Here is a 26,688-nt window from a genome sequence, read left to right on the forward strand (position 1 = left end):
CGGTGTTGGAGGTTTTACCGGTCTTTTTCGAGGAAGGGTTCTCACCATTTTCTCTTGGGACTTTTCTAATTTCCTTCTTATTGTTATTTCTATCAAGATTGTGTTAGCCCTTGTCACTAGCTTTCCAACAAACTTGGTTTTGTTGAATTCGGAGTCCGTTTGCAGAAGTTGTAGCAGTTTTGGTGTTCTGAAAAGGCCGCAGCAGTACTACCGCGGATAGGAGCGGATGTAATTTTTTACTACCGCTCCAGAGCAGTACTACCATGGCTACTACAGCGGTAGTACCGCTCTGGACCAAAAACTCGTCACAAGTCCAGCGGTGGTAGGCACGGATGTATTTTTTAGTACCGCTCGCAAGCAGTAGTACCGCTACCCCTTGCGGTAGTACCGTGAGGTCGAGCGGTAGTATCGCTCTATGCGGGCTGTGAGAATAACGATTGGATTTTTCCCCACCTATAAAAGGGGATCTTCTTCCCCAATGAAGTTTATCTCTTGAGCTTGTGTTCTTCCCCCATTGTTGACCTTCTTTGAGCTTGCTAACTCGCAATCCCTCCATCGATTCTTGCTAGTTTTTGAGGGAAAAGAGAGAGGATATCTAGATCCACATTTCCACCAATCACTTTCTCCTCTATATGAGGGGAACCCCTTGGATCTAGTTCTTGGAGTTCTTGGTGTTCTCCTTCTTGTTCTTCCTCTCATTTTCCTCCCTAGCATTAGTTGCTTCGGTGGGATTTGAGAGAGAAGGACTTGGGCACTCCGTGTGCCCTTGCCATTGCATTTGGTGCATCGGTTTGAGTTCTCCATGGTGATACGTCGAAGTTACAAGTTGAGAAGCTTATTACTCTTGGATGCTTCACTACAAAAAAAGACACGTCCATGACATTTTGGGCCGAACGAATTTTTTTTCTGTCATACATATGACACTTCTATGACGATAATTGTGACAAAACCCGGTATCATCATAGATGTGGTGGGCTCCTACTTCTATGAAAAAAAATCATGACAGAACATGGGCTTTTCGTCCTGGGCGGGCCGGAGACGCAGCTGCATGACATTCTTTGGGCCGTCCATGACGGAAAAAACCATGGTAGAAGCGAGGGGGAGGAAAATTTTGGGGAGTTCCCGATTATGGTGGGAGGTCGGGGGCCAAGCGATGCGCGCTTCTCTCGTACACGTACGCGCGTGTCTGCGAGGCATTGGCTCTAACTGAACCCGAGTGATTGCACTACAGGCTACATGTTACTGAACCCGAGCGATCGATCGATGGCTGTTAACTGAACCCGATCGAGCGATTCCTTCGCTGCTGCTGCTAACTGAAGCCAATCGATGCTGCCTCTGGATGAACATTGAGCATTGCAGGGGGGTTTGGATGAACAGTTCCCGGTGGGGGTGGATGAACAGGACCCCGTGGTGTTGCCTCTGGATGAACAGGACCCCGATCGATCGAGTCGGTTGGGGCTGGATGAACAGGACCCCGTGGAGGGCTGGATGAACAGGACCACCCCATGGAGGGTAGGATGAACAGTAGACGGTGGAGGGCAGGATGAACAGTAGCCCGTGGAGGGGTGGTTGAACAGGAGCCTATGGAGAGGGCTGGTTGAACAGTAGCCGGTGGAGTAGCGCGTGGTGGAGGCTAGATCAACAGGAGCCTGTGGATGAACAGTCGCAGGTGGAGGCTGGAGGAGGTCGACGGTGGATGAATAGTAGCTCGTGGAGGCTGGAGGAGGTCGACGGTGGAGATGAACAGTATCCCGTGGAGTCCCATTTTGCGGTACGCCACACCCCTCCCTATGAACAGGACCCCCGTTTCGACTGTAGCGCTCCAACACAAGTCAGTTTCGTCCGTTTTGCGGTACGCCACACCCCTCCCGATCAACAGGACCCCCGTTTTGACCGTAGGAGGTCCGTTTCCTCCGTTTTGCGATACGCCAGACCCCTCTCGATCAACAGGATCCCGTTTCGAACGTGGCCGGTCGAACACAAGGCCGTTTCCTCCGTCCTGCGGTACGCCAGGCCTCGTTTCCATCGTCTGTTCCGTCCAAGCCCTCCCGATGAACACGACGCATTCCGTTGCCTCCCCATGAACACGATGCATTCCGTTGCCTCCCCATGAACACGATGACGACGCTGTTTCTCCATTCCGACCCAGCAATGTACACGAGCCCTGGCCGTACGTATGCGCGAGTAGGCGTTCAAGACCCCGCCCGTATGTACACATACGTGGCCGTATTTTCTTTCTTGCACCCTGGCCGTTGTACGTACGTGTACATGCTACGTGCGCACCTCTACTATGACATGTGCGCGCCTCTACATCGACAAGTATATATGTACGTACATGTTCACGACCAGAATGACAACGCTACGTACGCTTCAACCAGGTGGGTCCCGACTGTCAGGCACTTCCTTTCCTGCGAAGATATAGCTGGTGGTTCCCAGCAATCAGGGGAGCGAAATACGATGGCCCGTCCGGTGGGTCCCTGCTGTCAGGTGGAGGAATAATTATTTTGCACGTAATAAGGAGGCACTTCCTTGCTGCGGTCGTGGACCCAGCTGTCAGCCTCTCCACGTACAGTCCACGTCCGATGGAAGCCGTTCCTTGACCACGTTGACCACGCCGCGCCGAGAGCACCAGGGCGGTGGATAATAGCGAGGCCTAGGAAGGGGACGACGCGGAGCCGGGGAAGACGCGGCAGTGGATGCCCACGCGTTGAGGAGTACGAGGGCACTGGTTCGCTGCGGTGTGAGGCTGCCGTCGCCGCAGAGTAACAGGGGGTGTGGGTGAGTAGAGGGATGGCCTGGCCAGCGGTGGGAGTAGTAGGGTGCGGTGAGGCCTCCGCCGCATCGCAGCCGGCCACGGGAGGCAGGAGCATGAGTCACGACCGGCGCTGGTTTGGGCAGCTGGAGCAAGAAGACCAGAGGTTGAATAAGCACTACGACCGTTGGATGGACATCGTACGGTCACTTGAGCTAGAATCGTGCATATTGACTAAGTTGACAAAGCCCTCTGTCCCCGTCAACTTAGTAGGCCCACAAGTCAGCCTGCCACTATACTGGGTCCCAGCTTACAGGGGAGTATTCATTTTTTTGTGCGTAATAAGGAGGCACTTCCTTGCGTGCGAAGATATAGCTGGTGGGTCCGAGCTGTCAGTGGCGGTAACATTTTTTTCGCGAAATACAGAGGCCCTTTCAGTGGGTCCCTGATGTCAGGTGGAGGAATCATTATTTTGTGCGTAATAAGGAGGCATTTCCTTGCGTGCGGCCGTGGACCCAGCTGTCGGCCTCTCCATGTACAGGCCACTTCTGATGCATGTCGGTCGTTGACCATGTTGACCAGGACGCGCCGAGAGCACTAGGGAGGTGGACGACGGAAGGGAACGACACGGAGGCAGGGAAGACTCTGCAGTTGTTTCCCATGAGGAGGGGAGTACGACTGTACGAGGGTTTACTGGTTCGTCTGCCATCGCTGGAGAATAACATCAGGTGTGGGTGAGTAGAGGGATGGCTAGGCCAGCGATGGGAGTATGGTGAGGCGGTGAGGCCTGCGCAGTAGCATAGCCGACCGCGGGGAGGAGGGAGCAGGTAGTCCCGCCGGCGCTTGTTTGAGCGGCTGGAGCAGGAAGAGCAGAGATTGAAGAAGCACGACGGCCGTTGGATGGACATCCAACAGTCACTGCTTGTGCGTCAACCTTTTTTTAGGAAAGCCTCAAAACTGTGGAAAACAGCATACAGCCCATCTGCCATTATTTCTAATAATTTTCAGCCCATTTGCTAATTCTTAAGGTTTTTTTGGAGCCCATATTCTTTTCGTTAGCATTACAGCCCAAATTGTGGCCATGGTTAAAAAATTATACGAAATTTTGCATATTTCGGTCCGGTCCGAACTGTTTTTAATCCTGAAATTTCAACTCACATTCAAACTGATTTTAAAAATAAATGTATATCAATATAAAATCCAGCAAATTCTCCACGCATAAAAATTAATGTAATTTAAAATCTTGAAATGAAAAAAGAAGATATTAGAAACTAATTGCTGGTTTGATGTGTTTTAAAAATGTACAGCCCATTTCTCATTACTGATGGGCCATTTTCTCAGCCAACCAAATGAAAACTCTCCTCGTCTGGAAAGATTTCCAGCCCAACAGGCCTGACAAAGCGACTTACTTGGCAAATCACAAAAAAACTGGGCTGTGGCCGTGGACCCAGCTAGCAGCCTCTCCGCGTATAGTACTCTTCCGATGAAAGTCGTTCCTTGACCACGTTGACCACGCCGCGCGGAGAGCACCACGGCGGTGGACGACGGCGAGGCCTAGGAAGGGGACGACGCGGAGTCGGGGAAGACGCAGTAGTGGAAGCCCGCGTGGAGAGGAGTACGAGGGTTCACTGGTTCGGCTGCGATGCGAGGCTGTCGTCGCCGCAGGGCCTGGCCAGCTGTGGGAATAGTAGGGGCGGTGAGGCCTTCGCGGCAGCACAGCCGGCCACGGGAGGCAGGAGCATGCGGCACGACCGGCGCTGCTTTGGGCGGCTGGAGCAAGAAGACCAGAGGTTGAACAAGCACTATGGCCGTTGGATGGACATCGTACGGTCACTGGAGCTAGAATCGTTCATATTGACTAAGTTGACAAAGCCCTCCGTCCCCATCAACTTTGTTGGCCCACAAGTCATCCTCCCACTATGGTGGGTTCCACCTAGCAGGGGGGTATCCATTTTTTGTGCGTAATAAGGAGGCACTTCCTTGCGTGCGAAGATATGGCTAGTGGTTCTGACATGTCAGCGGGGGGAATGTTTTTTCATGAAATACAGAGGCCCTTCCGGTGGGTCCCAGCTGTCAGGTGGAGGAATCATTATTTTGTGTGTATAGTCCATGGCCGATGGATGTCGTTCGTTGACCAAGTTGACCAGGCCGCGTCAAGAGCACCATGGCAGTGGACGACGGCGAGGCCTAGGAAGGGAACGACACGGAGCCGGGGAAGACTCGGCAATGATTACCCACGCGGTGGGGAATATGAGGGTTTACTGGTCCGGCTGCCGTCGCCGGAAAATAACAGGTGGTGTGGGTGAGTAGACGAATGGCCTGGCCAGCAATGAAGTAGGATGGGGCGGTGCAGCCTGTGCGGCATCACAGCCGACCACGGGAGGCGGGAGCAGGCAGTCCCACCGGAGCTGGTTTGGGCGGCTAGAGCAAGAAGATCAGATATTGAAGAAGCAGCACGGCCGTTGGATTAACATCCAACGGCCACTGCTGCTAGAATCATTTGTGGACTAAGTTGACAACGCCAAAGTACACGTCAACCTAGTAGACCCACAAGTCAACCTCCAAATCTAGCCCAAACAGCATACATCCCGAAATTTCTAGCCAGATTCAAATTAATTTTAAATCTAAATATATCTTAATTTAAATTCAATGAAATTTTACCCGCACAAAAACAATGAAATTTAAAATATCAAAATTCAAAAGAAAACAGTATTTTGGAATTAATTGTCTGTTTGCTGTATTTTTCATTTTACAGCCCATTTATTATTATTTATAACCCATTTCTTATTACTTATATCCCATTTTCTGGGCAAAATGCATCCCTCCTCGTCTTGAAAGATTTCCGGCCCAGCAGGGCGTAGAAAAGCAAGTAGGCCTACATTGGTTATTCTGCAAAAAACAAAATAGCTGGCTAGCAATTTTCAGAAAGGAAAAAAAACTGGGCTGGCCATGTGCTAAACATATGAAATAAAAGCCTGGGCTAGACGAGCCACGGGTCCCACACAACCCAGTTGATACCCTTCTCCGTCTCGAAAAAACAAAATTACTGCGCGCTGCTGGGTCCCTACTGTCATCCTCACCATGTACAGTCATCTCCTTATTCCTCTCGGTTGTTGACCATGTTGACAACATCGGAGGGCGGCGCCGCGGCGAGCGAACCAAGGCAGAGGACAATGGTGAGGCCTCGGACGGGAACGAACAGGAGCCGGGGCAGATCACAGCCTGCCGCGGGAGGCGGCAGCAGGCGGTCCCGCCGGCGCTGGTTTGGCTTTGGCGGCTCGAGGAAGAAGAGACTGAAGAAACGCGACAGACGTTGAATGTCAATCCAACGATCAAGGTTGGCACAATCGTTTTGTTGACTAAGCGGACACCAAGTAGCATACTTTTTTATATATAGGAAGAAAATTGCGAGGAAAATGCATTCGTCTGCCGTCCTCCTCACAGGGAACGTTCGCCACATAAGTGACTAGCACCCCTAGTTTTCAACCGAGAGGTCTTGGGAAGGCGTACAGAACAAGCTAGTGTACCAGTAATGAGACGTTGCCGAGTTTTAGAAAAAAGAAAGACGTGCTCCTGTAGCTGGTTCGAATCCAAACCTAGACTATGACTATATATGGTGCTATGCTACTCTGCAAGTAATGAAACTGACATATCCAATGTTCGCTTCTCCTCTTCTCTACTTACTCTGCCTAGCATCAGAAGCTCTGGCCACAGCAACCATGTCCGTTGGCTGCTCGTCCACCTGCTCTTCAGCAGGCAACAACTAGATATGCGCCAAGTCGCAACCCGTACCATCGCCTGTGGGTCTCATCACACCCTCGCCGGCACGCGCACCGCAGCCGATTGCTCATCGCAACCCGCTGCCGTTGGTGTGGTGCCACTACTGCAAATCATGCAGAGTCATCAGTCGCGTCTCAACCACAATCCGCAACCCTGGCCGAGTGTTCTACAAATGCCCGAATCAATGGGGTAATAATATGTTTAAGTGTTGTTCTGTTGCTTTCAGTTGCTGATTCTTTTAATAGTTTGGTTGATGATCTACCAATTTGATTCGTGCAGAAAAGGGAAGATTCGTGTGATTTGTATTTCTGGGAAGTTGCTGATGTGGGGGAGTGCAACTACGCTGATTATTTGGTCAGCCGAGGAATCCCAATACCAGCAGGTTGGGGTGTTGGACAAGTAACTGAAGGAACGACAAAAGAGGAAGATGCAGAGCAGAAGCTTAAAGATGCAGTTCCTCTGATCATGGCCAAGCAACAGCTGCTGAATGGCCTTGATAGCACTGAGGAGATGAAAGATCTTGTGAAGATAATGGGCAAAATCAATGTGCTCTGTAGGATGATTGTCTCTTTATTTGCAAGGTATGTAGCACTCATGATGTATTCGGTGGCTACGACATGAGCACTTTGCTGAAACTATTAATGAATGAAACATGTGTAGCAGGCTGGGCGTAGTGTTGTGAACATCTAATGATTTCTATTAATGGAAATCAGGGGGGTATCCCCTTTTGCTCATATAAATAAATAAATAGCAGAGGCCCTGTCGGGTCAGCTCTGTTCTCATTCGAAGACGTCGAGCAAATTGCAGTCCAATAGCAAACTATGTCACCAAATTCAAGTTTCACAGCCAAATATGAGTACAACTAAACAACAATGTCATCATATTTTAGTTGTCATACAATCACCAAACACAAATCAGCATACATAACAAGTGATGTTCTCACAGCAAAATACTAAACAACATGTTCATCAGGTTTCAGTTGTCATAGCAAACACAATTTCACATAGTAGATAAAAAAACGTCTTCTGACAGGAAAATACGACAAAAGCAATGTAATCATCATCCGCAGCAGCAGCGTCAACATATTTGCCATGGGTATCAGTCTGAATCGTAATTCTCCATGGTGTCATCTTCTTCTTTGTCCTCAACGTCCTCGAACGTTGGCTTCTTCTTGATCAACTCTTGTATGTCCACAGCACAACAGGCAATCTTTTCGCCGGCGTCATTGACGTGATGGTTCTCAAAGATATTAGGAACATCTGTGTTATCTTGTACATCAGGAGCAGTGTAAGCATCATCTTGTTGTGCAACTTCATTAAACGAATTCCTCTGCTCAAACCTTTGCAATACTCTCCAGTCATCGCTACGTGCAAATGTGTCTTCCAAGAAAAATAGTTGTGTTGCTTGATTTGCCAAAATGAAAGGCTCGTTGGTCTGGTACACCGCCTTGACATTGATGGATTTGAAATAATCATCAGCTCTGGGTTTTGCGATCCTGGAAAACAGGTTATACCAACGACAGCACAACAGAACCACACACCGATGATCCTCGAAACTGGAGATATACTGCAACTGAATAATGTCTATTATGTTAGCATACATTTTAGTTGTCTCTTTGTCATGCGTATCCATGCTCATGATGGCACTATTTTGTGTCTTCCTGCCTTAGTCTCGTGCAAGGGTGTTGTAGTGCACATCTCCAACAACGCAAGATTCATAATGTCTTACCCGAGTATCAGGATCCATTGCTAGTGAGTAAAGGGCATCATCAACTGCCTTCCCATCCTCCCGCATCTTCTTAACCTATGGTTAGAAAATAGACAAGTTGATCATCTTATGTACTCAATATATTAAAAAAACTGACAGTGCACTTCAAAAGCTTACATGGTTCTTGAACCATTTCGCAAATCCTGCCATAACCGGTTTGTCAATGTTTCTTGGATTTTGCGGCAGTAACTCCTCTTTGTAGATGCTGCACAACATAGTGATCGCGTCAAACATCTAAATATATAAGAATGTGCTGCAAGTTTAGTAGATTATGATGTATAAGCTGCAGTACTGCACTTACTTGATATAAGGTAGTATCTCAGGACAGTTATTCAACACATACCAAACCATTTTGTTCAAATCTTTAGGTTTGTCCTCTTGTCGACTCTTCCCTATAACTCGAACAGAATAATCCAAAACATTCAGCCCGGGATTGTCTTCACCCACCTCTTTGCTAGCTGATCAGCTGTTTCAATGTATTTTGAGCAGAATGTCTACGCTTCTGTAGCAATGTAGGCCTCTACAATGGAACCCTCGGGTCTAGCTCTGTTCCTAACATAGCCCTTGAAAGTGCCTAGTCGCCTTTCAATAGGGTACATCTAGCCATACTGTACTGGACCTCTAAGTAGTGCCTCATCAGGTAGATGAACAGCCAAATACACCATCACATCAAAGAAGGCTAGAGGACATATCTTCTCAAGGTCGCATAGGATAGTTGGTATCTTGTCTCTAAGACGCTCCAAAGCATCTATCCTGATATTCCTAATGCAGAGTTCCCTGAAGAATTGTCCCAACTCTGCAACTGCTATGTATAAGTCAGGGTGGCCCAATCCTCTAAGGATAATAGGTAAAACCCTTTGAAGTAGGACATGGCAGTCATTAGTTTTCAACCCTTGTACCTTGTTTCCATCTGCACTGACTCTCCTTTCAGGGTTGGAAGCAAATCCATGTGGGAATCTCACATGTGACAGGACCTCGCAGAATTCTTTTCTTTTTACCTTGTCCAAGATGTACACAGCTGGTGCCATATCCCGTGGTTTACCTTCATCTTGCACCTGCAAATCCTTTCTGATACCCAGGTGTGTCAAATCAATCCTAGATTTTAAGGTATCTTTCGTCTTGCCTTCAATATTAAGAAGTGTGCCGATAATGTTGTCACATATATTTTTCTCGATGTGCATCACATCAAGATTATGCCTTAGATCCAAATCTTTCCAATACTCCAAGTCCCACAAAGTGGACCTGCGGGTAAACAATAATCTCTCTTCTACCCTTCCACGCTTCCTTTTCCCGCTACCATTACCAGGATGGTTTCCTGGTGTAATATGACTGACCTTCTCTAATTCCACTTGCAACTCATCAGCGGTGAGCCTCTTTGGCGCATCACGGTTTTCATGCTTTGCATTGAACACATGTCTTCGGTATTTTCTAGGATGCGGCTTGTCCTTGCCAAGGAAATGGCGGTGTCCAATGTAACAGATCTTGCTAAGTATTGCATATGACAGTGGATTCCTGTCACAACGAACACATGCATTGTAACCATGTGTCGTTCGCCCTGACATAGTGCCCAAAGCCGGATAATCATGCATGCACCAAATTATAACAGCACGCAGAAAGAAATCAGTTGGTGGGCTGCTATATAGGTCTCGAGTGAGAACACCCTTCCATAGTTGTCAGTGGCGGAGCCAGGATTCGAGTATAGGGGGGGCGAGTACATATATTGATCTAATCTCGTTGGCAATTACTCGTCGCTTCTACTAAATTTGTTGATCGTTGGGGGGGCAGGCCCCTGCTTGTCCCCCTGGCTCCACCCCTGATAGTTGTTGAAGTTCCTCCACAAGAGGCTCCATGAACAAATCAAAATCCTTTCCAGGACTTTTTGGACCTGGGATGAGCAAGGCCATCATGTAGTTTGGTTCTTCGGTGCAGACATTTGGAGGCATGTTGTAAGGGATAACAAGCACTGGCCACATGCTATATGTGGCGCTCTGGTGGCAAAATGGGTTAAATCCATCTGAAGCTAAGCCAAGTCTAATGTTTCTCGGGTCAGCGGCAAAATCTTTGTGTTTATCATTGAAGCTTTTCCACTCACTACCATGAGATGGATGGCTCATTACATTCTGATCTCTATACTCCTGGTTCCTAGAATGCCACAGTACATCCTCTCTTGTTTCAGCATCATGAAACAACCTCTGCAATCTTGGTGTAATTGGAAAATGTCTCAGAACATTATGAGGAATCCTCTTCACAGCATCGCCATCTTTCCATCTTGATGATTTGCATTTCGGGCATTCACTTAAGTTGGCATAATCCTTCCGGAACAGAACACAATTATTCTTACAAACATGGATCATATCATATCCAATTCCAACTGCACGAAGGAAATTCTTCATTTTACTGTAGGTGTGTGGCAGCTCAGACGCATCTGGGAAAGATTCACAAAAAGCAGCCAACATCGCATCGAATGATTTGTTGGTCATCCGCTCAGATGTCTTCACCTGAAGAAAGGTGACCATAGCTGAGAATACTGACAGCTTATTTCCTGGGGTGATAGCAATGTTGCATTGTTCCAACATGCGGGCCCACCGTTTTTCTTCTGCAGGTGAAAGTTCACAGAATGCACGAGCATTTCGTAGCATTGTTTCAATGTTGGTCAAACTCACTCGCTCCGCCACCACCACCTTCTCCTCCTCTTCCACCTGAGCATCAGGCAGATCAAGATGGTGATCTGCTGCTTCCACGTAGTCAATAACATTGACATTCACAGCTTCACCATGATGAACCCACCTAGTATATGTGACCGACATCCCATACAAGTGTAGATGATTTTGCACAGTTGACTGGGGTCTTGTAAGTGAATTCATACAACTGCTACATGGGCAGAGCACATCTGATTTCAGACCACCGTACTCAGCTCTGATAAAGTTCATGAAGTTTTCAACCCCCTCGACATATGCAGCGGAGAATCTTCGAGCAGAAGTTATCCAAGTCATGTCCATCTGTTAGACATACAAATTAGTTCTTCTACTAGATATTATAGGAAAAACATATATGCTTTTTATGAAGTCCAGAAAAAAAATACCTAGGTCGATGTCTAAAGCTATGGCAAGATATTTGGACGAGCAGATCTAAGTAACGAAATATATGTAAAGCTAATTCAGCAAACAGATTTGAGTGCCAAATTATGGCAGGTTGTTTCAGCAGTCACTGAGACCGAGCACACAGCCATCAAACTATCGAAGGCCATCGCAGCAGCAAAGATCGAGTATAAAACGGTGTAGAGCTATTTCAGCTAACAGATTGGCTACTAGACCATGGCAATCTACGTCACAATAAATATATGGCAGGATATTTTAGCAACTAATCGGCCTTGGCATGCCATCTCAGCTAAGCAGATTGAGTGCAGAATAGGGCAAGGAAGCTTCTTAAGCAGAGCATATTGACAGTAAACTACTTCGGCAAACAGTGAGATTAACAGCGTCTATCAGCTAACATTCAACGCTACACCGACATGAACAGGGCCTCAGTCTAGAATGCGCGTACCATGGGAGAAGCTGACCGCCGTGCGTCTCCACACGAACGTCGCCAGCGGTGGCGGCGCTGACCGCCGTGCGCCTCCACAAGAACATAGCCAGAGGTGGCGGCGCGGCTAGAGGACGGCAGTCTACGAGAGCGTACTGTGGGAGCGAGAGGATCGCCGAACCGTGGAGCCGACGTATAGGTGTGGCGGGGAGGGCGTCTTTGGCGGAGCGAATGGAGTGGAGGGGGACAGGAGGGAGGGGTTTGGGGAATATTATTGGCTAGTTGGCCGAAGGGCGGTTGAATCGGATTTGGGGGGAATTATTGGGTGTGGGGGGGAGGATTTTCGCACGGTGGGCGGGGGGAGTTTGGCGCATGGTCGTTTCTCCAAGTGCAGTCCCACGTGTCAGTGAAGAGGCAAGCCGATGCGCGTTTCATTTGCCTGAGCCGTGTGCAGGACCGAACGTGTGTGTGGTGCAATGCAACCGCGACAGGAGTGATGTGAGTGTACCGCATTTTTTCCTTTTAAACTAGGTGCTTCGCCCCCTCAAAAAAATATGTTGCTTCGCGGGATCCATCAATACTACTACTAGTAATCTGGTAATCCCGACTAAAATGGCGCGGCCGGGTCTTTTCCCGTGCGATATGCTGGGAGGTTGTCTTAGTTGGGTTTTTTAGGACGAGTGATGCTACACCTACGTAATCCCAGTTATGTAATTAATGCAATGTGAAACGTGTGAGCTGTTGATTGTAGATTGGGGGGAGGGAGGGGCCCACCACCATGAAAATCAGGGGAGGAGAGAGAGAGGCAATTTACGTTAACCCTTTCATAGGTTCCCGTAGATGTAGAAAGATGTGTCTGATCCTGCAATATAGGCCGTCCGATCTATATCTAACGGATAGGAAGGAAACTATGACAATTTACCCACACTCCTCTCCACGTTTGCAGATAAGGCTTTCCCTCGTTCATCCTTTTCTCCCACGAGATCTTGATCTTCCGTGCAACGCACGGGCATCTTGCTAGTACTCCAACAATATGTATATTATTGTGAAAGTTCATATACATCGGCCGAGATTAATGCAAACATGGCAGATTTTCATTACATTTCGAACTTTTATAGGACAAAAAAATAAAAGAAACCCGACCCTAAAGCTATTCTACGGTGGCGAACAACGTCCTCCATCTGTGATCTCCATATACGGGGGCGGGGTTCAAGACCCGTGAAGTGAAGGTGCGGTCTCCGGCGAGGAAAAGTAGAACACGGGAGACGGACCGGCCAGTTGGCACACCATGCCCTGCCGCCTCCCATGCCCTACTCATCCTTGGAGGAGTCCCCGACCTCGGCGGTGTCAGACGTTGGACGGCGGCAAGTAGGACGCGTGGCTGAGGGTGCTCCCGTCATCGGCCGCCAGCGTGGCCACCGCTTGTGCGGCGACTTGAGCGAGGGCGGCGACCTTGAGCTCCATCCCCGAAGACAAGCTCTCCCGCAGAGTGTTCGTGCTTGTGGTCATGGCGGATGTGGTTCCAGGTAGGAGGACGATGCGCTATGGTGTGGAGGTTAGCTGGGCGTTGCCACTTTAAGTAGCGCATTCCGGTGAGGGCAAGCATCCGGGTGCGTCATTAAGTCGCCGGAGTTGGTTCCGCGGGCACCAAGCCTCTTAATGATGACATACAAACGGACGGCATGAATGCGGGCAGCTAGCGCCGGCTGGGAACGCACCGCGCGATGGCGCGAGGGACGAGGGTTTTGGTGTGCCAGGGTAGTCAGCTGCGGTCGTGGCAACGTTGGAGATGCCCTTTGCTCACATGCGATCCCCGCATGTCATTGGAAAAGCAAGACGACCCGGCATGGTCTCAGGTCCATAGGATGCAGTTGGCCACGCTACACCACTCCACGGACGCGTCGCGGCGCCCCGTGCATCCTCGATGAGCGGGGTGTTGGGGTGTGTTTGGATTGTGGCCAAAGTGCACCTTGCCAAAATTTTGGTCATGACCAAAAGATTGGTCTTTGTTTGGATGGTTGCCATTTTCTTGGCATGCCAATGAACTCTAGCCAACTCTAGTTCATTTTTCTTGCCAATGTCGGCCAAATCATGGGCAACCAATACCTCAACCAAAATTTTGGCCATGACCCAAAGACTGGTCTTTGTTTGGACGGTTGCCATTTCTTTGGCATGCCAATGAACTCTAGCCAACTCAAGTTCATTTTTCTTGCAAATGTCAGCCAAATCATGGGCAACCAATACCTCAACCAAAATTTTGGCTACCCAATGCTTTGATGGGGCAACCTTGGGCACAAACCAAACATATCGTTGGTCATGCCACAGCACTAACGCCACCCTCGGCAAACTGAAATCGGCCGAGTCTAGCGATGATATGAGCGTGTCGCTCACCGCGGTCGCCGTGTCCAGAGGCGGTGCTGGAGCTGCACCCCATTGTTGGCCCCAACGACCCACATGAACGGTTTTCGGTGTCGAGGAGGTCGTGGGCTAGCTCCTCCATTGGACTAGTCTGCGCTACATCGTCCCGACGGGTGTGCCCCACATGTCTGTTTCCCTGTTTTCCCGGCCATATTCGAGCATCAGTGCTCCGCGTTGCGCATTAGGCCTTTCACTATGTAGGCCAAGCGAGACAACTTATTGTTTATTTGAGCCGTTCAAGTATAATCATGTGGCATTTGCTTATTTCTCATTCCTCTCCAACCCTCTTCTCCATCGATCATGTCGCCCTCCAGTCGAGCCCATCCTCCCACATGCCTCATTTGAACATTCCGCCGAGTATCATTCGCATGTACCCACCCTAGTCCTCTTTCAATAGATCTCCGGACCCCGAGATGAAATCGAGAGGGAACGAGTGGGGGCACGTGATACCTAAGGCAGATTCAAAATTTTGAACCCATGATCATAGCATCCGCAAATCATATATAAAGGGTATTGAATGTTCGTTTCGTTTTTGAACGTACAATATACTCCCTCCTATCCTTTCTAGTTTACATATAAGTTTTATGTGTAGTCAAAGTATATCTACTTTGATCAAAAAGGTATTAACATTCAACAACGCCAATCAATATTGTTAGATTCGTACGTACTCCTAGATTTGTACTCGAGATGGTTTCCAATTTGACTATTGACAAGATTAATACTACATGAGATGTATAATGTGAAAATTATATCTTTGGAAACTCCTTTCACATATGAATTCGACCGTATGCTTTGTGTAAGTTGCATGTCATATATTATTACTCTAACATTTGGTCAAAGTTAGCCTCGAAAAACGCATTAGACCCTGTATGCTTTGTGTAAGTTGCATGTCATATATTATTACTCTAACATTTGTGTAAGTTGCATGTCATATATTATTACTCTAACATTTGGTCAAAGTAGTATAGTGGAAGTGGATCCTCTGACGTAGGTATCCCTGCCTTACCCTCCCTTTCGGTCACTTACTGGCGGACCCCATGCTTGCTAGGCCCCGCATGTCAGTTACTCAATGGGTTCGGCCACGTCACGGGATCCTCATCCGTAGTATACTCCCTTTGTTTTTATTTACTCCACATAAAACAGAGGGAGTGGTGGTATAATAAATGACGCGGGCGGGGGAGGGGGAGGGATGTCGGTTTGCTCTCAACTGCGGTCCCACAAGTGAGCGAAAACGCAAGACGAAGCGCGTTCCATTCGGTGAGCGACGTGGAGGGTCCAGTGTGCCGGGCTGCAACGCGAACGCGAAAAGAGTGATGTACAGTTAAAACCGATTGACCGGTCGTCACCGGAACCACTATTCACACCAGAACCTTCGTTGCTCAGCCTACGCCAGCCACTGCCCTAAAACCACACCAAATCTCCAGCCCATTCCCCCACCTTTCGATCCCCTAGCCCGCATCAAGCGTCCCCTAGTTCGCCGGAAAGCCATGGTGCGCCGCAAGATCACTTACTACAAGATGCCGACGCCGGAGCGCCACGCAGAAATCGCGGCGGCGGTCGGTGCCACAGACCTCTGTTCCCAAGCTCGCTTTGCGGCAGTCCAATCCCCGAGTTCTTTGGAGCCAAGCTACGAGAAGGAGGAAGCTGGTCCAATGTTCATGCCGGAGGTCGTGGTGCAGAAGGTCCCCGATGGGTATGAGACGATGGACGTCGACTTAGTGCCGGCGTCCGAGTCCCCCATGGTGCAGGCGGACCAGCGGTTCAACATGGCGATACTAAAGGAGGACCGGGAGGCAGAGGCTCAACTCGACGCGGAGCGCGCGCATGCTGCTGCCATCGAGGCTCTCCTGTAGGCGGAACCGGATGTCGTGGATGTGAATCGGGCGGCGGAGGCTCAACTTGAGGCGGAGCGCGCGGATGCCGCTGGCATCAAGGCCCTCCTGCAGGCGGAACCAGACGTCCTGGACTTGAACCGGGCGGCAGAGGCTCGACTCGACGCAGAGTGCGTGGATGCCGCTCTCATCGACGCCCTCCTGCAGGCGGAACCGGACGTCCTGGACTTGACCCGGGCGGCGGAGGCTCGACTCGACGCGGAGCGTGCGGATGCCGCTGCCATCGAGGCCCTCCTGCAGGCGGAACCGGATGTCCTCGACTTGAACCGGGCTGTGCTCTCGTTCGTGCAGAGCGCCCGCACGCTCCGCTTGAACGAGTAGCTGGAGGCCAAGGACAACCATGGTGCGGAGACACACGTCGGCGGCGACGGCTGGTTCGCGCCGGCAGCCAAAGACGACGAGGTCGTCTCTTTCCGTGAGCAGTGATAGTTGTTGTTTTTATGGACCATTTCAGGCGGTTGGATGAATATCCTACATCTCCTAACCCTTCTTTCCTTCTTCCTCACCTCTTCTTCTTCCCCAACAGACCACCGCACGGGCCGTACGGATACTCCTCAACATGCGGTTGGATAAACATACTCTATGAACGAAAATTATGTGTCAGCGATAGGATGTCTGAGTTTGGTGTGTTCCCATGCGATAGCACGTGTCAGTGAGGGTGCGTTCCCTTGGTTGGGTTTGCGGCGTGCAGGAGCGACCGTGTGAGGGTGCGGTGCGACCGCGGCGTGCAGGAGCGACCGTGTGAGGGTGCGGTGCGACCGCGATAGCCATGCGTAAGTGTACCTCCTTCTCATTTTGAAAACTTTAGGCCAGCTTGGAAATAATGTGTGGCAAAGTTTGGCAATGCAAGGCCTAGACCCAAACAGGATAAGTACGTATGTACTAAGAGTACTAGTGTTAAAAAAGAAAGGTTGGCTTTTCCTTTGCGGGGTTTAATTGATACAAATCCTCGTTTCACGTTTCAATTAATGTGTATTTTTTCTCCAAAGACCAAAGAGCTAACCATCTCACTCCTCATCGCTTGATTAATGCAGCACCATGCAAACCAACCTTCTCACTTTCGCATGCATGCAGGGGATATTAATGTCCTTGGTTGCTAACCCCATCAATTTTGCCTCGATTAGTGTTAGTGGCCCTTTGCAAATTGTAATTTTGATATACTGGCCTTGTGTACAAAAAAATGGAGGTAGTAACTATATTTGACTTCCTTCCCCTCACCCTGTGACGTCGACGATATTTTTTTGGTGGTTTGGCGAAGTGCATTCGATGGAGAACACCATTGAGGGAGACCATGGTAAGTCGCCCGCAAGTGCCGCCTGCAAGCCGAGACAACCGCCTTATTTGCATCCAGGAAGTCCTTTACTAGTACTACTATAACTAATGCGGTGAGATGGCTTCTCAAAGAAGATGATGGAGAAGCGGAGTCGGCGAAGAGTGAAATGATGGTTGCTTCATCCGTGCTTTTGTGATTTGACGCCTCACTGCTTTGTGATTTGTGATAGAAGGGACAGGGAGTAGACTATGTGCTCTATACTGTACTACATGCCTCCAAGCATGGGAGAAAGAGGAGAGACGTTGCATTTTTCTATTCCTTCAATCAATCAATCAGGGAGCTTCGGTTCCATCTTTTTGGCTTTGGCAACACCGTCCACAATGGTTCCCACGATGCCAAAAGCTATTTTCACATTTGGCTACACATTGTGGATGCCCTTAACTGTACCACTTGGTTTTGCTCCTGTGTGCTATCTATACAAATCTCAATTATATTGATCTAAAAAATTATAGAATCAAGATTAGTAAAAAGGAGGTGATTTTGCTGCGCGGATGGCGGGGGAGTGTCCTAGCGGTTTGCTAACATGCGGTCCCACGTGTCAGTGCTTTACCAAGCCGATCCGCGTCCCACATGAGGCAGAACAATGGCAGAAGCAACACGTGGTTAAGTTGAAGAAGATGAGGGAGAAGCGGATTCAGCAACGAGTCAAATGATGGTTGCTTCATCCCTCCAACTTAACTGCGGGAAAGGTGCAGCTTTGTGATTTGACGCCTCATTGCTCATTACTACGCCGGTGCCATGACTGGGGTGCTTCACCCCGGCTGCTCTACACTGTATTCCGCTATGGCACGTGGACCCGGTAGCTTGATGTCCCACATGTCGGCGAAAGGGACTAGAAGATTTATGAAAGCGAGCGCTCCACTCTTATGACGGAGAAGTAGACGACACGACGACCCAGTGAACTGACACTTGTACTGTATAGTACTATAGTTTTGCTGTTTTGCATGATCCATCGATACAAACCCGATTAAACAGGAAAGGGCGGGATTTTTCCCGCGCGGTAGATGATACTGGCCATACATTTCAAAGGCAATTTTAATGTATGCAAACTGAATAATTATAAGTAACAATATGATATCTAGTAAAACTAAAAACACATATGATTTATTGTGTTAGAGTGCAGTAGTAGTGTTGTATTGCATAGTTGTTAGATGTAACATGCGAGAACGTGTAGAGATGTAGTTTTGGAGGGCCTACAGAGAGAAAAGCGTAATACGGTCACCGAACTTCAGAATAAGCTGATTACGGTCACTATATACGTTTTTGCGGTGATTATACGGTCACTTGCTCACAGCTCAGCATCGGATTGCACTCTGTTGACCAGCCAAATAGTCTGTGTGGCGCCATGTTGACTAGTTAAATTGACCATGTTCGTTGTGGGTCCCACCTGTCAGTTCGCATAGGCAAAAGGTCAGATAAACACAAATTTACGCAGCGCGACAAGGCTCCAACCCGTGCGCGGGAATCACCTGGTTGTGTATGTGTCTGTCCCGGCCTGATGTGTGCGCATGCACGTGTAGGTTGAGCACTTGAGCGTGAGAGTGTGTGTTGGTCGTGTGGTGTACTGGTGTGTGCATGCATGCGTGCGTGTGTGCGTGTGAGTGTTGTGTGCGTGCGTGCGTGGCTGTGTGTGTACGTGTGAGTGTTGCGTGTGTGCGTGGGCGCATGTGTTTGTGTGAGTGTTGCGTGGATGCAGTTCGTGTGCATGCGTGCGTGTGTGTATAATCACCACACCAGCCCCTGTGTGTTAAAACAGACGGCTCAGCATACCAATACAAGGCCAGCTTGTCCGCTGTGCCCGCGGTCATGACTTCGAACCACCGTCCAAATATTTTTTTGTCATTTGTTTTCATTCTTACTAGCAAGATGCTCGTGCGTTGCATGTAACATCAAGATGCATTTGTATGACTAGTTTATCTTGTGAGAGAAAAGGATGAACGAGGGAAGGCCTTATTTGCAAATGTGGAGAGGTGTGTGGGTACCTTTTTGCAAAATTGCCATAGTTTCTTTCCTATCCGTCAGATATAAATCGGACGGCCTATATTGCAGGATGGCAGGCACACTATCATCACCAACTCTGTTTTTATAAGTGTATTTTATGTATTTTATAAGAGTGTAGATGTAGAGTAGATACAAGTCGACAGGTGGGCACGATGGTAGTGAGATAATGTGATGCAAAACTAGAGGTGCCACGTGGAGCATTTAACTAGTCAACTAGTCATGTCATGAGCAAATACAGAGTTGTACGGTGAGCTCGTGACTGCATAATAACCACTAAACGTAAATGGTGACCGTAATGAGTGGATTCTGAAGTCCAATGTACGTATCGTGCTTTCGCTTCAAATACAATGATCGTCATTGCATATATCGCGAGAGAAAGATGAAACATGCGTGAATTTTCTGGGGGCTTACTTTTAGAGGACTTGGAGATAGTTTTGTGTGCATACGTGAAAGGGGCGTACAAGGGGGGTATGCGATGGAGAGAGAGATGCTCTTCGTTTCTCTTTATTATGACTAACTTTGTATATAGTATAAAAATATACAAATTCACAGTGCGGAATAAATATCATTGTGGGCACCATGCAATGCAAATTAGCGTTCGTACTCCTCCATATAACTTTGTAATGTTGTATATATGTAGAAACTCAAAAATAATTTTTTGGCCACACTTTATTCAAAAGGAATGTTGTATGTGAAATAAACGTGAAGAGAGGGCTTTTTAGATCAATGGGGTACGTGATGTAACATGTGTGAATGTGTAGTTGATGCATTTGGCGGGGCCTAGAGAGGTATGTGTGTGTATTACGTATTCGAGAGAGGCATGGATAAAAGGCTGACGGGGGGCGTGGGAGAGATAGCACGAGAAATGAGAGTGATCTAGAGAGAGAGACGAATATGACGTCACGACAAGAGATTCCATTCCCTTGAGTGTGTATATGCAAGGGGGGAGGGAATAGAGGCACCAGGAGAAATTTTCTGTGTGTGTGGTGTTTGTGTTGGTATGTGTGGGTGTGAGAAGATAATGAGACGTGGGGGCAGAGGGTGTGTCACCGCGTGAGGTCCGGTGGGTCGAGGTGAGGCCCTTCGTTCTGTTCCGTCCTGTGCCACATTGGTCGGCCCGTGATGCATTTAGGAAGACCCATGGATGACTAGTCGTACAAGACAAAGATAGCAGAATTGTGAAGGACTCTGTGTCCACTGACAAAGCCGGCTAGGATTTGTAACCCTAGGTTCTCATACTAAGGTAACCCCTTTATCTCTGGTATTACTATTCATCCAATCTAACTTTAAGGGGCATCCTACAGAATGCTCTGCTAGAATCATACTCGTCGATTAGGAAGAGAGGTGTGAGACAATGCGTGAGAGATAGGCGTAAAGATAATGTGCGTACATGAGACACGTAGGCAGGTCCATGTATATAGAAAGGGTCGATGAGGATTGTGTGTGTGTATGTTTGCGAGAGGAAGAGTGCTTGTGATAAAGGTTAGTGAAAACAGTTGTAAATGGTTACGAGAGGGAGGGAGGGTTATATCTAGAGCATGTGTGCGAGAAAGACACCTCAGGAGAGAGTGTGTGAGCATGTGTGAGAGACCACCGATGGAGAGTGAAACTACACGTAAAAGACTGCTCTACACATTGATTAAAGATATAAATTGTATCCAAATATTAGGATGGGATCATGATATTTGCAATTCGCGTAAGGAGCGGTCATTGATCCATCAGACATCTAGATTCTATCGAATTTGAGCATGTCTATGTTATTATTCGACACAATTGATCCACATAGTTAGTATTTTGAACTCCAGACAATGCATCGCTTTAGCAATCGAATATAAACGTGAGTATAGTTCATGTTGTGTGTGTAAAGCACATTATACATACGAAAGTTACACAATGGACATTATAAATAGCTACTACTATGAACTAGCATACATTTGAATTCAACTTAAGGTGGTTTTAAAAAAAATCGAATTCAACATGAAGTCCATTCAATTATTTGAATTTGGTATCATGGCATTTGTAAACCATACCTAAATTATGGGGGCACCAATCTTTGCTCTGATTTTGTACATAATAGCATATGTAGTCGTGTACAAAATAAATTCAAATTTAGCTCCTCCATTCCAAAATAATCGTAGTTATAGGATTTTCAAGTGTCAAAATTTCAAAAAGAAGCGGATAATTTAATGATGTTTTCAAACATACAAGGTCAAATATAACGTTGTATATTTAGGTCAATCCTCATAGTTCAAGAGTACTCTAAACATGAATGCTTGTGTTTCAAAATTTCCAACAAAGCGCCAAAAGAGCCTCTACTCACCCGAAACCGCGTGAGACCAATGTTTGGTAGTACAAGGAAATTACTTTTCTAATAACTCCGACCCATGAAACCTACCGGCCCGACGTCCAAAGGTCTAAACTGGGGTAGGTTTGTAGCTTCATCTAGACGCCACGCAACCGCATCTGAAAAACATTCATACACAATGGCCGCCTAAGCACACATGCACGCAGCCGAAATCGCTCCCGCCCACTATTTGGGACACCTGGGATTACCATCCTACCCCCGACCCGCAGTAGGTCCAAAATTTAAGAGGGGAGCAAACTTTGTACTTTCCCCAAATTTCAAACAAGCGCGTCCCATTTCTGTTCAAAAAAGCCAAAAACAAGAGCGTCCCAGACCGAAACATGGTCCCCCCCGTCTGATTCCCCATTCGTACTCCGTGGGTGCCAAAACTACCTCTCCACCAGCCGCGAAACCCCAGCGTCCTCCGTCCGCTACCCCATCCCACCCATCAACCGCCGCCCTCCTCCATCACGCCGGAGTCGATACCCTGACGTCGTCGTCCACCGCAACCTCAACTGCAACGCCCTCCACGGCTAGTAGTTGAAGTCGAGGACGAACCGTCCGTACCCGAGCCAGTTCAACCACGCCGTCCTGCGCCTCACCGCTGCCGCTCCAACTTCACCACCCTCCACCGCACCGGAGCTGTTCCTGCTACGCCGTCCTTCGCCGCCTCAGATCTGCTTCCCCTCCGCTGACATACGGCCACGGCAACACAGTCAACAATTTGGCCATGGGTTCGTCCAAGCCTGCACCCTCCAGAACATCGGTTTTCCCGGTAAAAAGAAGAAAATCGGCGCAACTTGTGGAGGTGACCACACCGGCAACCGAAAAAGGTACTCCTCTTCCCTTATTCGTGCAAATCTTACGTCTCTGCTTGCACGGTATTAATCCCATAAAAGGCACTAGTTGACTGCTTCTTCTTGATACTAGATGTTCCTAGTAACTCGCGATGCATGAGGTTTCTCCTCATATACTATTTCACCTTAGCTAGAGGTCCGTCGCCCCCCTGAATTTCAATTTCTGGCCACTTGATTCCCAATTAACGGAAGCATTCCCCGGTGTAACAGGCGCTAGTACGCCTATTACGCCGGGGAAGCAGCGCCTTGGTGTTTATCTTAGGGGCGTGTGCGGCCTAGAGCTACTGGCGCCCGATCTGGAGGTCGGCCGGGATTAAAGGGATGGCATGGGGGTGCTTCCAAGCACGGCGGTGGTGTGAGGTTGATGGGAGGGCGGGGCTGCGGAGGCAGGGGTCTGGGCCGGTGGTCGCTGGCGGTTCGAGAAAGATCGTCAACAGTGACTGGAGGGAGGTACACGAAGGCCATCTGCCTGTTCCTTATAGATCGGACGGTTCATTAAAAAAATCGACGGGCCTATTTATTTTCAGTCGACTGTTATCTTAGATATGACCACATGTGGTGATGTGCTGGAGGAGTACCTACATTTCCTGTGCTCATATATTACAAAATCATACAGAGTATAATCCAATTTTGTTTGACATGCAATGTTGTAGAGCTATCATATGTCTCCTGTCATTTATTTTTCATCCACCTGCTATCTGCTACTTTTATAGTGCACTAGTTCTGCACACACTTCACCCTTACTCTCACTATTGTGTTTTTATGCAAGGGTATTTCAGACTCTGCTACCATGAGAGAAGCCAAAAAGAAAAGAGAGAAGTCGCTCCAGTTTGGTGTGCGGGTAGGCAAGACACGTTTCAGCGCTATAATGGGTGCAGTGTCAGCAGATGGAGACGGTAAACGTAGCTCTGGAGGTGATGACCTCGCTCGCAATGAACCACCATCCCAGGTGCTTGCTTTAACTTCGCGGTGTCATATGTGGTTGCATGTTCCATATGGTGTCTAGCTTGTATTCGAAAGGCCGAAGTCGGTAAGATAAGGAAAGATATTTTTTTACATGAACCACCATCCCGTGAGCATCAGAAGACAAATAGCTAGCCAGGGCACTGGCCGAGCCAGTGACAAGCCCAGCAAAGATAGGCATCACCTGGAAGCCAACTAAAAAGTTGTGATGGTGGCGAACCAGCCCGCCTCCCACCAGGCTCTCAGGTCCTAGATGATCATGCTCACCACTCCAGCCGGATGTCTAGCTTGTATTGCTTCCAATTTGGTTAAATTGCATCTGCTTAGCTTACACATTATACCTTTGAGTATGACATGCCTTTCTGTTTTTAGTACATACTAGTACATCTGTGTATTAACCATGTTCTTACATCAAACTAATGTTCTTGTGTATCCCTCATCAATCACTTATGACGAGGCAGGCAGGCAAGGGGACTACTCCTCATTTAAAGAATGCAACGTCAGCCTCCCGACATGATTCTCAAGAAACAGAAATGCTAGATGAAGATAGTGAACATAGCTCTGTAGTTGATTACAGCATTTCCCCTACACTAGCATCGCAGGTGCTTGCTCTAACTTGGCAGCATGATATGTGGTTGCATGTTGCATATGGTGTCTAGATTGTAATTCTTCCAATCTGGTTAAACTACATGTGCTAGTCTGCTTAGCTTATACATTATACCTGTTAATGTGACATGCCTTCCTGTATTTAGTACATAGTACATCTATCTATTAAGCATGTCCTTACATAAAACTATTTTTTTTGTATCCCGCATCAATCAACATGACGAGACACCTTTAGTATATGCAGTGCGATATTAGTTGCATATTTCATATGATTTATAGCATGCGCTGCTTCTAATTTGTTGAAATTCCATTTATGATGGGACGCTTTTAACTTGGCAGAGTCATATTGGTTGCATCTTTCATGTGGTATCTAGCTTGCATTGCTTCTTATTTGCTGGAATGGTTTCTGCTTAGTTTACACAAACAGTTGTGAACATGCCATGCCATCCTGTTTTTCGTACATATTCCATCCTGGTATCATGTGTTTGCCTTACATCAAAGTAGTGATTGTCAGTATCATGCATGAATGAGTTCTGAAGAGAGAATTTTATTGCTTTTTCTTGTCGATTTTACTTGACAATTCAAAATCAATAAAGCGGAAGGAAGTTAGCAAGGCAGCGGATAAAGGTGCTCCTTCCGAACGGAGCGCCTCTACAGTTTCTACTCCTCCACACCCCCAAGATGATTTCCAAGACAACACATGCATAGACACTCAACAAAGTTGTGTTTATGATGAGCACGTCTCCCCTAGTGCAGCATCACCAGTGCTCCCTCTAACTTGGCACTATTATATGTGGTTGTATGTTATGTGTGATGTCTAGCTTGTATTGCTTCTAATTTTTTTGAATTCCATCTGCTTACTTTACACATTATACTTGAATAAGACACGTGTTCCTGTTTCTAGAACATACAATACCTTTCTATCACACCATGTTCTTACATCAAATTACTACTGTTGTGTAACCTGCAACAATCACTTATCATAAGACACGTTTGACTTCGGAGTGTGATATAGGTTACATCTCACATTCTTTGCTAGCTTGTATTACTAATTTGTTGAAATGGCACTTATGACGAGATAGTTTTAACTTGGTAGAGTGATATTCGTTGCATCTTTCATATGGTGTCTAGCTTTCATTGCTTCTAATTTGTTGAAATGCCTTCTCCTTAGTTTACACATCATAAGCTGTGAATATGCAATGTTGTGAATATGCAATGGCACTAATGATGAGAGACCTCTAACATGGTAGTGTGATGTTGTTTGCATCTTGCATATGATTTATTTCTTGTACTGCTTCACATTTGTTTAAACGCCATTTATGATGAGACACTGTTAACTTGGCAGAGTGATATTTGTAGCATCTTTCATATGGTGTCTACCTTCCATTGCATTGCTTCTAATTTGGTGAAATGTCTTCTTCTTAGTTTACACATCATAGTTCTGGTTATCTCTTCCGTCCTGTTTTTCATACATATTACATCCTCCTATGATGTGGTTGTCTAACATCAAAGTTCAGTTCGTCTGCATCACGCATCAATTTGTTCTGAAGAACTAAATTGTTATTCATTTTTCTTGTCAGCTTGACTTAACATGGCACAGAGAAAGAGGAAGAAACACAGAATGGCAGGGAATGAGAAGCGGATGAATCCTGCAGATTCTGCCGGTACTGATGGTGCAATAGAAGGTCAAAGTCCAGCAGAAAATTCTACAAACACGGCATCCCATGCTACACGAGTTGCAAAAAAAGACAAACAAAAACAAATAGCTGCCACCAAACAAGCAGAGACAGCCCTAGTTCTTGCAACACCTACCACAGTACTACCAGCTGCACGACGTACTCGTGCGTCAACTGAGCTAGCAGCATGTTCCCAAGCTCCATTGCCACCTGACACTACTTCCCAAGCACTCTTGACACAAGACGAGTTGGCAATATCAGATGAACCTTGTGAGCTTCAACAGCAATAAGGTAGTTGTTGGAGTCAAGTTACAGTTGCATGCTTCTTTATATGTAGTCTCACAGTTTGATGTACACTAACACTCCCTATGTTTGTTGTTGGACTAGCACCTAGGCTCAAGAGGAAACAAACATCAGGGATAATGCTCGATAGGTTAACTAAATCTAGAGGAGGAAGAATGGAGATTCGTTTTGAGGCAGGTTTAAAAAGGCCACATGATGCTACAGAGTCAGCCAAGTTAGCATCAGAGGCAACGGTTGCTGTTAGGTGTCATGTACGTATCCTCCCAACATGGATTCAGTACAGGAATGACAAAGACGAAACCCAGTTCAACATCTTCCTCGACCATTTATCTGTAAGTATGGTTATGTATGGAAACTAGTAATATCGTCTTGCTCTGTCCAATACTTTCTAGGTTGCTGATAATGAGACTCCCATAATTTTCGACAGATGAGGTTCAAGTTGGATAGCCAAGATGATGCAACCAGACAAGCTTG

Source organism: Triticum dicoccoides, chromosome 2A, assembly GCF_002162155.2.
Source record: "Triticum dicoccoides isolate Atlit2015 ecotype Zavitan chromosome 2A, WEW_v2.0, whole genome shotgun sequence".
In the NCBI taxonomy this organism is placed as follows: Eukaryota; Viridiplantae; Streptophyta; class Magnoliopsida; order Poales; family Poaceae; genus Triticum; species Triticum dicoccoides.